A 10,943-nucleotide genomic window follows, 5' to 3' on the forward strand; every position below is an offset into this window, starting at 1 on the left:
GATGGGATAGGATCTTCTATCCACCTGAGAGGGCAGATAGGGGCCTGGTTCAATGTATCAACCAAAAGACTCCAGCTTTGGCAACACAGCATTTCCTCAGCACTGGAGTGGCCAGACCTCAAATGCAGCCTGGGTTGCAGGTACTGGAAATGGTAAATATATTGGAGTTAGGAAAATATGTGAATGTGTGTGTTGGGGGGGGGGGGGGGGGTATGGGGAGTGCAATCATGGCGGCTGAGTAGGAAGGTTTCTTTAGCTCCTTTAATGTTCTGTATATGATGGAGACAAATGATTTCAGTTATTGTTTTCATTGAGATATGGCAGAAATACTGCCACTTGGTAAAGTACAGGGGATCAAATAATGTCTTATCTAAAAGAGGACATGAGGATGGGGGTCCATGTTGTCGATAACCTGTGAACAGTTTGTGCCAAAAGCACTGGAAAATAATAGGGAGAATGGAAGCAGTGGTACCACCGGTGAAAGAGGAGCAATTGGGGGTGGTGAAGGGGTGATAAAAACAACAGCATTGTAAATGGGAAGAAAGGCCTGTTTCACATGAAGGGATTGGATAGGGGCAACACTGTAGTTCTGTGAAATTATTAATATCTTCATAAAAATATGTTAGACATTGGCCTCGGGAGCTAAAGGGTAGACTGATCTGCAAAAAAGATTAATTTAAAATATTTATTAATTATGTAAAGAAGTACCTTCTTATACTGACAGATAATAATCTGGAACTCACTGTCAATGAGGCTGATGGAAGTGGAGATCATCAATGATTTGAAATTAATTTAGAGGACTATGGAGGTATAAAGTTAAAAATCACACAACACCAGGTTATAGTCCAACAGGTTTAATTGGAAGCACACTAGCTTTCGGAGTGCCGCTCCTTCATCGGGGGGGGGGGGGCTAGGACAAACCAAATTGCTCTACAGAGAACTAAAATGGATTCAATAGTCTGTAATGACCTCCTGCGGTGTCCTAATGATTCTATGATTTTATAGCTTAACTCATGAATGTCAGACACGGTGGCTTGTGGTAGCACTGCTGCCTCACAGCACCACGGTCCCAGGTTCGATTCCAACCTCGCATGACTGTCTGTGTGGAGTTTGCACGTTCTCCCTGTGTCTGTGTGGGTTTCCTCCAGGTGCTCTGGTTTCCTCCCACAGTCCAAAGATGGTTAGGTGAATTGGCCATGCTAAGTTGCCCATAGTGCTAGGTGCATTAGTCAGAGGGAAATGGGTCTGGGTGGGTTACTCTTTGGAGGGTCAGTGTGAACTGGTTGGGCTGAAGGGCCTGATTCCACACTGTAGGGAATGTAATCGAATCTGAAAATATGCAGTTACAAAGAGTTTTTTTTAAAAAACTGCGGATGCTGGAAATCCAAAACAAAAATAGAAATTATTGGAGAAACCCTGCTCTTGGCAGCATCTGTGGAGAGACCTCAGAGTTAATGTTTCGAATCCAGTGACCCTTCCTCAGAACCCATCTGTTTTCGTTGCAGAGTACAGGACACAGTTTCAGCGCCACCCAGTGGTAAACGTTTGGAACTGCTTAAGTATGCATCATGAGTGGCTAAGAACATCAACTGATTTTGTTGTATTTGTTGTAATAACACTGTAAAGGCCAATATCAGCTCAGCTACAGGTATTATAATGCACTACAGATAAACAATATGTTGAAGATTGATTTTCCTATTGATACAACATCAACAACTTGTCTGTAATGTAGAAAAACACTCTTCTTCAAAGGTTCTTCGAAGTACTGTAAGCAATAGAAAGGATGCAATTATAAAGAGAGAGTTATAAGAATAGATAACTTGAATTTTGCTCAAAGAAATGTGTTTTGAGAAAGACAGGAAGATGGTAAAAATAGAGCAAATTGGAGGATTGGAAGGAAGTAGATTGGCAATTTTAATATTTTGGATGTAAGCAGTTACTGATACAGTTGCCAAGAGAAGGTCAAGAGCAAAGATTCGTAAGGAGCTGGAATCAGAAAATGGAATTTTGGGGAGGTGTTGAGATGCAGTAAGAACCGACATAAATAAATACAAAATTGATCAGGTTGAATTTCAGATCAGGGTGAACATTTTACATGTGAAGCACTCACTGACTGAGCCATTAGTGAGGAGAAAGGTGAAAGGCAAATGAGACTTGGTGTGGGTTTAGAGGTAGACAGTGGAATTCATAGTGAGCTGAATTTTACTAAATAAGGAGGGACATGGACTTAGCATAGTCAACTTTAGAGATGAAAATGTGTTGCTGCAGAAGCGCAGCAGGTCAGGCAGCATCCAGGGAACAGGAGAATCGACGTTTCGGGCATAAGCCCTTCTTCAGGAACTTTAGAGATGGCAAATGGAGAACTGAAGGTTCATTGCCAGATAAACGGGTGATAGGGGAGACAAAAAGACATAGAGTTTGAAGTTCACACTAGTTCAAATAGGTTGCCAAGGTTATGAAAAGCTGGATGTACTCTGAGACAGAGGCTGGATGCTTTTACGTCTCTTCTTTCTCAGCTGAGAAAATTTGGCATGACGGTGAATTCTCTTGCCAACTTTTCTAAGTGCGCCATCGAGAGCATTCTGTATCGCTACTTGGTATGGCAACTGTACCATTCAAGATCAGAGACGGTTACAGAGAGTGGTGAACTTGGCCTGAACAATCACAAAGGCCAACCTCCCATCTATAGAATCCATCCAGCAGGCCCGCAGTCAAGGGCGCCAGCATTGTCAAAAATCCATCCCACCCTGGCAATGCTTTTCCACAAACTTTACCATCAGGGAGAAGATACAGAAGCCTGAGCACATGCACTAGCCAGTTTCAAAACAGTTTCTACCCTACTGTTGTTGGACTACTGAATGGACTCACAAACTCTTAACATTCGCCTGTACCTGTGTTTTGTTTTTTTGCCGCTGTTTACCTATTATTTACTTATCTATGCTATTTAACGATGTGATCTGCCTGTCTTGCATGCCAGACAAAGCTTTTCACTGTGCCTCGGTATATGTGACAATAAATTCAATTCACATTCATTAGTTACATTTGAATAAGTAGGGGGTGGGCAGCCCTTTTGTACTGCTGCAGTGATTTTGGTGAATGTGCTCCCATAATGCCTGACTGATTAGGAGCAGGTTGCATGGTTTGATTCAGTAGACTACGAATGATTGAGAGCTGTTCTTGTTGTATCTCCATGCCAGCTATGGCTAGGCACGCAACACCTCTTCTCATAAATTGTTGGTTCCTCTCTGAAGTTCATTTTCTTACGTTTCAGTCCTGATACATAAAGATCAAAAAGGACCTCATGCTAAATTTTGGCAATATCCCTGATATATTGTTCCAGTGACTATGGTAGGATTTTCCATTGAATGTGTAGAACATAGAAATTTTCAAAAATGAAAACAGATGTTCCTGAAAAACTCAGCAGGTCTGGCCGTGTATGTGGAGAGAAAGCAGCATTAATGTTTCAGGTCTGGTGATTGTTCTTCACAATGGATCTATTTCCAGAAGGAGAGTTGCAATGCAATGTGATTATTTAATAATTTGTCCAGAAATTGAGCAATTCTTGCTATGCCTGGCAGATATTTACTTGGTCTGAGACAAAAAAAAACTGGAATCCATCATAGACAGGCAGGAGGTTGGAAGAACACAGCAAGCCAGCCAGCATGAGGAGGCAGAGAAATCGACATTTTGGTGTAACCCTTAAATTTACCTAGCATCCTTCAAAGTTCATAGCGTTGCTATAACATGTAGTTTCCTTATCCATTTAGAAGGCAGATTTGTATTATATAGTCTGCTGAGCTTTAACAACATACACAATGGTTTTTTTTAGAATATTGGTTTGTGTGTGATTATTTGACATATCACAATAACTTTATAGGAGTCTTTTCTACTTTTTACCTGTCCCCATTAATCTGTAAGATAAGGGTACAATAACAGGGTGGTTATGTTACTGGACAGTAATCCAAAGGCTGGACTATTAGTCCAGAGACATTGGGTTAGGTCTTGCTGTAGATATTTGGAACCTGATGTCAAGATAATTTCTAGGCCTTGACCCTGCATGTTTCTACAGTCAGTGTTGGCTTAACTTTAAGGGGGACGGTAAAAAGTAGAATCAGTCCACAATCATATCAGATTAAGGACATCAGCTGGGCTATGGAAACAGAAGTGTCAGTCAGGAGCTGGAGTTTGGAATAGCCAGTAACATTCTGTGTAACTGCAATGGAAGTGTTGTTACAGAAGGAGGTGTGAGGCCCTTGGTTTTCATGGGACTTTCAAATAGCTAAAGAGTTAGCATTAGAAGTTTGCAAGAAACTAAAATGGATCCTTTATTGAACAATTACTCAGTAATTTCCCCTGATTTTTTTCTTTTGCTCCATCTGTGAAAGTGGGTCCCTATGGCAACTTTAAGAGGACACTACGCACAAAATGTAATTTTACAGCTGCACAACATTATAAGAGATGAAGAGGAAAGAACTACAATGATTTTCCTAATCCCCACAGCTCTCAATGGCAGTTGCCTCCGAAAGACACAAGACTCCATTTAGCTTTGAAACAGTGCTTCCTGTTGTCTTCTGATTATTGGCTAAGCTCATGTAAAGTTGGAGCCAATGGATAACTCCGCTGTACACTTGCCTCCTGTGAGTCGGTGAACTATACATTCCCAGTCATGCCCTAGAAAATTGGAATGGGGCAGAAATATCTAATTATCTTTCTTCATTGGATTATGGCTGTCTCCAGAGGGGTAGCCAACAGTACTGCAAATGCTGACTTTGGTGAAAGTGTGCTGTTGGGAACACAAGAGAATCCTGGCCTGATGAGACATTTGGCATGACTACTGGGAATGTTTAAGAGGTTCAAATCCCAAAATGTCAACTAGGAAAATAAGTTAGTTGATAAATTTGGAATAATGAAAGCTAATACATATAGATAAAGATAGTCATATACTTACTGGATTATTATAAAATCCAACCTGGCTCACTCGTACCGTTTTAGGGAAGGATATCTGTGATGTTTCCCAGTCTGACCTATCTGATTTCAGCCTCCCTGTGTTATGGTTGATTCTTCTATCCTCTGGAATGGCCTAACTGGTCAGTCAGAATAAAATCAGGTGTACTACCAAGCATAGACCTAGGCAGCACACATTGCAAAGGCAACCCAGCCTAATCAACCCGACCTATGTCTCTCCACCCACATTTGGGGGCTTGCACCAAAACTGGGAGCGTTATCCTGCAGACTAGTCAAACAACACCCTCCTGCCAACATTCTAGCTAGTTTCAGAAGAACATTAATATAAACACTTAGTAAAACAACTAAGCCTTTGGACCTGCTCTATCGATTCAATTGGATCATGGCTGATTTGAGCATGACTTCAACTCCATTTCGGCAAAAGTGAGGACTGCAGATGCTGGAAACCAGAGTTTAGATCAGAGTGGTGCTGGAAAAGCACAGCAGGTCAGGCAGCATCCGAGGAGCAGGAAAATCAATGTTTCGGGCAAAAGCCCTTCATCAGGAATAGAGGCAGGAAGCCTCCAGGGTGGAGAGATAAATGTAAAGGGGGTGGGGCTGGGGAGAAGGTAGCAAAGAGTACAATAGGTGAATGGGGGTGGGGATGGAGGTGATAGGTCAGAGGGGAGGGTGAAGCAGATAGGTGGGAAGGGAGATTGTCAGGTGGGACTGGTCATGAGGGTGGTGCTGAGCTGGAAGGTTGGAGCTGGGGTAAGGTGGGAGAAGGGGAAATGAGGAAACTGGTGAAGTCCACATTGATGCTCTGGGGTTGAAGTGTTCCGAGGAGGAAGATGAGCTTCCACCCTGGAGGCTTCCTGCCTCTATACCTGATGAAGGGCTTTTGCCCGAAACGTCGATTTTCCTGCTCCTCGGATGCTGTCTGACCTGCTGTGCTTTTCCAGCACCACTCTGATCTTCAACTCCATTTTCCTGCCTGCTCCCACTGGCAGGGCAGATTCATCAAAGGTGTGGTGTCATGGTACACCTTGAGAGCGATTAGCCCCGGAAGTCCTCAAAAGTGACACTGGACCCAATGGCATTTCATGAGATCCATCCAAACATGGGTAAGCAAGCATTAATAATCACCTATTGCCCTTCCTCAGCTGATATGGATCTCCACACAGAAGAAGTACTGAGAATATCAAGGGCACAGAATGAATGCCGAGTGGGCAATTTCAACGTCCATCACTGAAGATTGGTTTGGCAGCAACACGACATACTGAGGCACTGAGAGCAACAACAGGTGGGGAAAAAAGTTAAAATATTTGACGTCACCCTCACCAATTCCCCTGTCCAGATGGATCTATCCATGGCAGTATTGGTAAGAGTCATAAGGGGACTAAGTTCCCTTTTCACTCTGAGGACACTTACATTATAGGGAGTGACTAATGATTCAGAGCAGACCTCAGAGCTCAACACTGGGGATTCATGAGTGTTGTGCACCATCACCAGGTAAGTTTTGTTGAACCATAATCTGTAATTTCCTGATTTGGCACATCCCTCACTCAATCGTTACTGAACCAAGGGATCTAGTGTAGAAATGGAGACTGCTCAAATAGGTTTTTTTTTAATGGATTCCCTACAGTGTGGAAACAGGCCCTTCGGCCCAACAAGTCCACACCGACCCTCCGAAGAGCCACCCAAAACTATTCCCCTACATTTACCTAACTGTATGGGCAATTCAGCATGGTCAATTCACCTAACCTGCACATCTTTGGACTGTGGGAGGAAACCGGAGCACACGGAGGAAACCAGCGCAGACACAGGGAGAATGCGCAAACTCCACACAGACAGTTCCCCGAGGCGGGAATTGAACCCGGGTCCCTGGCACTGTGAGGCAGCAGTGCTAACCACTGAGCCAACGTGCCACCCAGGTTAGGCAGCATCTATGGAGTGAGAGATAGAGTTGATGTTTTGAGTTGCATCTGATTGTTCTTCTTGGGAATAGAAGCCAAAGGATCAATCTTGGTTCAATGAAGTTCGTAAGAGAGCATGCAAGCAATAGCACCATGCACACCCAAGGATGAGGTACCAACTGTCTGAAGCTAGACACACAGACATGCATACATCCCAATATGCAAAGGACAGAGTTAAGCAATCCCACAATAAGCAGATCTGCATAGTTCTGCAGTCTTGTTCAAACCAGTCACAAAAGATGGTGGGTAATTAAACAACAATGGAAAAAGGAGACTCCAGAAACTTCTGCAATCGCAATGATGATGCTGTGACAGCCCCCACTGCACCAAGGCTGAAGCACGTGCAACCATCTTCAGCCAGAAATGTCAAACAAATGATCCATCGAGATATCCTCCTGAAATTCCCCAGATCACACAAACCAGTCTTCAGTAAATCTGATTACCCCACACGATGACAAGAAATGGCTGACCACACTGGATACAACAAAAGCACCAACCTTGAGATTTGCAATAACACTACAGCCACGTGTTCCAGAATTGGCCGTGCTTCTACCTGAACTCCAGTACTGCAGCCACAATACTGGTATCTATTCAATAAAGTAGAAAATTGCCAAACTGTCTCTCCACAAAGAACACAAATCCAATCCCATTAGTTATTGATCCATCAGTCAATTCCCAATTACCAAAAGTAATGGGACAGAAGGCATCACTGGAAGTGCTATAAAGTAGCCCTTAGCATGAGACTGTTCTCTGATGCTCAGATGCATTCCTTTAAGACCATTCTGCTTCAAGTCTCAGTACAGCATTTGTCCAAATGTTGACAAAAAAGGCCGATTATCAAACATGAGGGCAAAGTGACTGCCCTTGATGTCAAAAGAACATTTTTTTAATAATATATTTTTATTAAGAAAAAATAGATTTTTAAATATTACAACAAATACAAATCAATGCAATTCAAAACAGTACAAAACTAAACCCAAATAATAAAAAAAATTCCCCACCCACCTTCCTATACGAATGTATAAACATATATAGAGAAGTATAAAATTTAAAAAAAACTAAACTAGCTATTTAACTAACTAAATAAATACCGAACAACAAACAAATAAATAGTAATAACTCAGCCCAGCCAAACAAAACACTCATACATTCACAGTTCCTCCTCCCTGGATACTGGACTCATGAAACACAATCGTTACGGCTATATAAAAGCCCTTGTTAGTGTGGAAGATAAATCTGTGTCCAGGTATTTCAAAAAGGGTTGCCATGTCTTGTAAAAATTCTCAGTTTTGTGATGTACCATATTTATGAGAAAATCCAGGGGAATATGCTCCATAACAATCTTCCGCCAACCCGACAGGCCTGGGGGGTTTTCTGATATCCAACCCATCAAGATATTCTTCCTTGCACTGAATGTAAGAATATTGAAAAGTTTTGCCTTATGCGAGTCTGCAGGAAATATAATGGGGTAGGCCCAAAAGGAGCGAAATAGGGTCCTTCTCCACCCCTACACCTAAAATCCTCTCCATTGCACCCACCACAGCGCTCCAATATGTTTGAAGCCTGTCACAAGACCAAAGACAATGGGTAAGAGTACCCGTACAGACCTTGCACTTGGGGCATGCTGAAGAGACCCCTGGTTTAAATTTTGACAAACGGTCTGGGGCTAAGTGGACCCTGTGGAGAATCTTCAACTGTAAAGCATGGGTCCTATTGCAAATTGATATCTTCCTTGCATTCTCCCAAATACCCTCCCATGCCTCTGAAGAAACTTCAACACCCAGCTCTCTTTCCCACATCTTGCAGAGTCGATCAGACTCATCTGAGGTGGCACCCCCCAATTGGTGATATAGAGCACTGACAGAGAGTGTGCTCTTAGCCCTTAGTACCCCTCTTCCTATGTCAGATTTGTAGGGATCAGTCAAAAGTGTGGTCTTTTTTTGCATAAAATCTCTAACTTGAAAAAAACGAAAGAGGTCTCTATTAGGTAACTCATACTTCCGTACTAACTGATCGAAGAACATCATTAAATCTTCCTCAAATAAATCACCCATGCAAGATATACCCCTAGCTGCCCAACGTTTAAATCCTGAATCTATCACACCTGGTTGAAAACTTGGCATACCCACGAAAGGTGTAAACAAAGATGTTTTGCCAATATTACCTTCCTTCTGCCAAATTGCCCTCCATGCTTTAACAGTATTGATGACTATTGGGTTATGGCAATATTCCCTAACTGTCCTCACCTTGTCCAAAAACAGCAAACTGGTAAGGGGGCACCTTGCCTGGGAGACTTCGATATCTAGCCATATTGAAAGAGGGTCCCCACAAGCCCAATCACGTACGTAGGTCAAAAGCGAGCTTAATTGGTAATTTTTAATGTCCGGAAGGTCTACTCCCCCCCAATCTGTGAGGCAACTGCAGTTTGGCTAATTTAATGAGGGGCCATTTACAGTGCCAGATAAAGGAGCTGAACCAACCATTCAGTCTCCTGAGTGTTTGTTTATTGAAAATCAGGGGGAGCATCTGTATAGGGTATAGCAAACGAGGGAGAATATTCATCTTAATAAGCGCTATCCGACCCAACCATGAGACTGGAAATGCCTCCCATCTTTGGAGATCTTGTTTAATTTTTTCAAATAATTGAGTAAAATTGGCTTTGAACAGCCAATCCAGAACTGGAGTAATGAATATGCCCAAATACACAAAACCCCCCTGTGACCACCTAAATGGGAATCTATAGTCACTCTCAAGAGCCAACTCTTTTGTTAGACCACCCATAGGCATAGCCTCTGATTTAGCAAAATTAATCTTATACCCTGAAAAAGCACCAAACACGTGAATGCATTGTATCAGGCAAGGCACTGAAACTGCTGGATTTGTCAAGAAAATTAGAACATCATCTTCATACAGTGAGATGTAATTTTGACCCCACTTTTGGAACTGATATATTGAGTTCCCCACGAATGGCCTCTGACAACGGTTCAATCACCAACGTAAAAAGTAATGGTGAAAGGGGACAGCCCTGCTGGCTGCCCCTAGAAATATTAAAATTGCTTGATCATACCCCGTTGGTAATGACCGTAGCGAGAGGTACGCTGTAGAGAACCTTTACCCATCTTATGAAAACTTCGCCCAGACCAAACCTGTCTAGAGTATAGAAAAAGTACGGCCACTCAACTCGGTCAAATGCCTTCTCTGCATCTAAAGAAATCACCAATCCCTGTATTGACTGACTGCTGTTGGCATGCTTGAATTACGTTAAGCAGCCTCCTAACGTTATTGGAGGATCTGCAACCCTTTATGAAGCCAGTCTGATCCTCTTTAATAATAGAAGGTAACACAGTCTCCAGCCATAACGCAAGAGCCTTAGAAAGGATCTTAAAGTCCACATTTAAGAGCGAGATGGGCCTGTATGAAGCACAGTCTTCCGGATCCTTCCCTTTTTTAAGGATAAGTGAAATATTGCCCTCTCTCAGAGATGGTGGGAGACAAACATGACTGTATGAATCATTAAACATATTCAGCATCGGGCCTGACTGTATACTTATAATTTCCTTATTGAATTCACTGGGAAGTCCATCAGGACCGGGCGCCTTTCCACAGTGAAGCTGCCTCACAGCTTCCTGCACTTCTTGCTCTGATAATGGGGCATTGAGAAAGGACTGTTGTTCGGGAGTCACACCCGGGAGCTTCAGATCTCTAAAAAAGGATTCCATTTTGGCCTGCCCCTCCTCACAATTCTCAGACTGATATAATTTAGAGTAGAATCTCTGGAACGCCACATTAATCTTTTTAGACGTAAGGTTCCCAGACGCTTCCCTAATCGCTGTAATGGTTTGTGGGGCACTTCTCTTTCTGGCAAAGTATGCTTAGTATTTGCCTGGCTTGTCACCATGCTCGTATAACCTTTGCTTTGCAAAAGCCAGCTCCTTCTTTGCCGTCTGCGTAAGCACGGAATTTAGTGCAGACCGCAGTGCCGTAATCCTCTGTAGTTTGACCAACGAGGGTCTGTCAAAATAG

This window comes from Chiloscyllium plagiosum, chromosome 26, assembly GCF_004010195.1.
Source record: "Chiloscyllium plagiosum isolate BGI_BamShark_2017 chromosome 26, ASM401019v2, whole genome shotgun sequence".
Lineage (NCBI taxonomy): Eukaryota > Metazoa > Chordata > Chondrichthyes > Orectolobiformes > Hemiscylliidae > Chiloscyllium > Chiloscyllium plagiosum.